The following is a 4,036-nucleotide window of genomic DNA, read 5'->3' as shown; positions in this document are numbered from 1 at the left end:
TTAGTTTATACATAGTTTACATATACTAGAATTGTAAAGTATTATATATATTTTTATCTGTATATTCTTAAGTAACTAAACCTCCAAAGCGTAGGCTAATAAAATAAGTAATTTTTTTTGTTGTTGTATAATTAGATGATTTTTAGACCGAACTGGTGAATATTTACTAGACATACATTTATATTTCAAGTCTTCACTTATATTCTATAACAACTTGATATATTAGATTTAAACACTAACCTGTTAAAAGAGTTTGTCGGTGATTTTCTTCAAAATTTTGATTCTTAGATATGTATCTGAAGTAGAACTAATTTTTACAGATGTCCATCTTTTTAAATTAACACTTACGTGATTCACTGAATTCATAGAATAAGTTAAAAACGAAACTAAAGTCAGGTATTTTTTTTCAAAATTTTGATTCTTAGATATGTATATGAAGTGAAACTAATTTTTACAGATGTCCATTTTTTTAATTGACACTTATGTAACTCACCGAATTCATAAAAGAAGTAAAAAAAAAACTTAACTCATATCAATGAAACAAAGACGAGAACGAAAGCACAATTTTATAGAGGTAGAAAATGAAACCACTTATAGAGAGTTAATAGTAAAAAACTCGAGAGTAGAAAACCTAATCTCCTTTCGTCATTATACAATCGATGTTGTCTATTTGGTTTTAGTGATTTGTGTCAACCGCAAAACTTAATTTTCTTTTGTGCATATGAAGTCTTAAAAATAATTAAAATGAGATGTAATACATTAACTCTTCAACAACGATGATATATTTAAGAGACCAACATTTGTATTCATCATTTCATAATCGATAAAGATTGTAGTGTTGCAACTTTTTGAATCCATTTAATAAACACATTATTATAAGAACTCACTCTGCGCATGTGCACAGGTTATCATCTAGCTTGTTTAGTATAATCAATATATTTTGGCACTCTGTATTGGACGAGACTCGTAAATAGGGGTAGGCACGAACCAGATATCCGGATTTTTAGAAGTAATTGTGGTTCGATCCTTTGCATCCGAATAATCAATTATTCGATCCGATTCGATCCATAGCTATCTGGATATTCTGAAAATTTTAGATTTTTAACTGGATATCCTATTCCTTCCGTAATAATAAATAAAAATTAAATTAAAAATCTTAAAATAATATAAAATAATAATAATTTTTTTTTCCAAAAGGCGATGGCGATGGCGATCTATGTCTAGGGTTTCGATGGATTTTCGAAATTGGGATCCAGGAAATCGATGGGGATCAGGGGATTATGTTTGTTATGGTGAGATTCCCTCACTGGGAATTAAAGGGTTTCGGAAGATCTGGGAAGAAGACCAGCCATCTTGAGGAGGATTTTATTGGCAAAGGATATACGATTGAAAGAATCTCAATCAAAGGAGCGTGATGGTATTGCAAAATGGAGCTCGATCTCGACACTCTTTATGACGAGATCGTATGAATTTCCAGGAACTGGATCAGAATTACAGGTTTGGAGAATTTTGGATTTGACGTGCGTTCCACATATGCTAATTGGGATAGAGCATGTTTTCGTATATTACGATTGTTGGCTTTTTACAGTAGCTGTGTATTGGGGCTTCTTGTTTTTGAGTATGAAGGGAGAAAGACCAATTAGGAGCTTTGTAAGAAAATCGCTGGCACTGTTAGAGATTATGTGGAGTATTTTGTTTTGGTTATGGGCCCATGAATGTCTGTTGGTATTATGTCGGACGGCTTACGGGTTTGGGTGTTGGCTTGGGGTGTCTAGGTTACATACATGGAAGCAAGCTCTCTGGTTGGTCTCTTCAAACCAGACACAGAGAGTAGTTGAATCGATGGGAACAGTTCAAAAAAGTGATAGTCGATTGCATTCGGTTGATGCAAAGACGTTAACATGGGATCTTGAGGCGTTTCACGTGACAAATATGACTTCAATGTCAATGCTGCTTCTTGACAATGGGAATAACTCAGGACACAGAGGTTTTTTGGATAAGCCGTGTGGCTTGGAATGGACAGGAAGATTCCATCTTTTGACTCTAGAGATGATAGCAAATGAATATTTTGTTGAATCTGGCTTTTCTATTTGTATATTGATTGGGTGTTGGACTCATATGGAAAATGTTTCTGATCTTATTGAGTATATATTAAGAAAGATTTACACTTTAAGTCACATTTCATCTTTTATATTACACGTTGGGACACTTCTGTCTACAAAGACACTTTTTTTTAAACGTCAGCTGATTCTTAACCTATCTAGTCTGATTGTAATGACTATTTCACTAACTAAAAAATCAATGTTTTTCGTTTTAGCGGGCTGTATTCTTGGTCATTGATTTTATTTAGATTGGAGGGACCAGATTCATCAGACAAAATGTGATATGACATATATCTGCCATATAAATCTAACCACTAGATCATTTGATATCCAACTAAAATTGATGGCTCAGATTGCATCTTCTACCAACCAGATATAGTTTTCACTCTCTTCCTCCGCATCTGAAAAGATTTTACCGACTAAAATTTCAAGATAAAAACAAAGCAAATCTCAAAACAGTCATAATCAAAAAAATTTGTATCCTCTCAGATTCATTTATCTTTCATCTCAACAACATATTTTCCGCTTAAACCCTCGATGATGGTGATGATGACTGGTGACGGCGAGGCAGACGAAGCTGATGCAGACAACGGCGGAGAAGCCATCTCCCGACTTTAACAAGGCTCGAGAATTGTGACAGGTACAAAGTTCGAGAGTCGTAAATGTTCATAATTACGTCATAGATTTCAAGTTGTTCTCTTTGGTTTGGTAGGATACAGTAGTGCCCAATATGTGTTTGGTTATTTGACTTGTGAAACAACAATGAAAGTTAAATCAATTCCTTGTTCTTTTGTTTGGTCATTTTACTTACAATTTTGTTAATTTTCAGTTTTGATGTTTTGGCCTCAAAAGATAATTTATGTGTCTTATACAAGTGTTTGATTATGCTTTGTATTTTGAAAACTTGGTCTCTATACAGTAGTATTTTATGTTTTGTCTTGTAATTGCTTGATCCTTTTACACTAAAATTATGTCCCTATTCTCCTGAGAAGAGTGTATGAGAATAGATGATTAATTTCAGTTTTGGAATATTTATGTAGTTTGAGTAAAGTGCTAGTTGTCATTGATAGTGCAATTGGTCATTTTATGCTAAGGCATTCATTTGATTTTGATTATACAGTATAATCTACATCAAATTAAAGGTGGATTGTTTAGCTTTCATGTCTGGTGAACTCTCCATTCACTGAAAGTAGGAATCTCTCATCCCACCAAACTCTCTGATGTCCATCAACAAGAGTATCCACATGTACATTCGCTCTAGGGACAAGCTTCCCCATCCATTTGTACACCTTAGCCCATTTACAATAATGCCCCGATTACTAGGAACCTTCTGATATCAGTAACTTGAGATCTCCTATCTCTTTGACGACACACCTTATGAAGCCGATGAAATCTCAGATTTGGATATTTATGGAAACAAAGATTTCTCAAGTCACTTATATTCTACAGAAATTTTTTCTTTCATATTTTATTTGTTTTGTTTGCTTGTCTATGTAAAAGTTTTCAATTTGCTTCATAAATTATAAGTTGCTATAGTTCTTGTTGTACACAACTCATGTTTTTTTTCCATTTTTGTACACATGAAATTTGAGTTGTTAGTAACTATTATTTTACTGAAGTTTACACAATTATCTTGAGTTTTTCGTGTGTCCACACATGTACACATGTACAAATATAACTTTCAGGTACACATGGACATCATATAAGGTGTACATGTTCAACCATGGACATCATAAACTTGCAAAAGATAGTTTTATATGTCATTCGATGGTTTTATATGCCATTTCATCATGCACATGTTTTATCTCGTATCCAAAGGATGGTTTTATGTCATATCATGCCTGCACAAAATGGTTTTTCTTTCACATTTATGTTTGTTTGCTTGCTTGTCTATGTGTAAATGTTTTCAATTTGCTTCATAGATCTTAAGTTAT

At 33.2% G+C, this 4,036-nt stretch overlaps 1 long non-coding RNA gene across 1 annotated transcript; it reads left to right on the top strand.

Moving 5' to 3' along the window:
* Positions 1-2,442: 2,442 nt before the first annotated feature.
* Positions 2,443-3,720, top strand: LOC106305819. Its single transcript, XR_001263059.1, has 2 exons — positions 2,443-2,742; positions 3,223-3,720. It is a non-coding gene; the product is annotated as an uncharacterized LOC106305819 (long non-coding RNA).
* The last annotated feature ends 316 nt before the right edge of the window (positions 3,721-4,036 follow it).

This window comes from Brassica oleracea, chromosome C7 (assembly GCF_000695525.1).
Source record: "Brassica oleracea var. oleracea cultivar TO1000 chromosome C7, BOL, whole genome shotgun sequence".
Classification (NCBI taxonomy): Eukaryota; Viridiplantae; Streptophyta; class Magnoliopsida; order Brassicales; family Brassicaceae; genus Brassica; species Brassica oleracea.
This window is presented reverse-complemented; position numbering and strand designations above follow the sequence as displayed.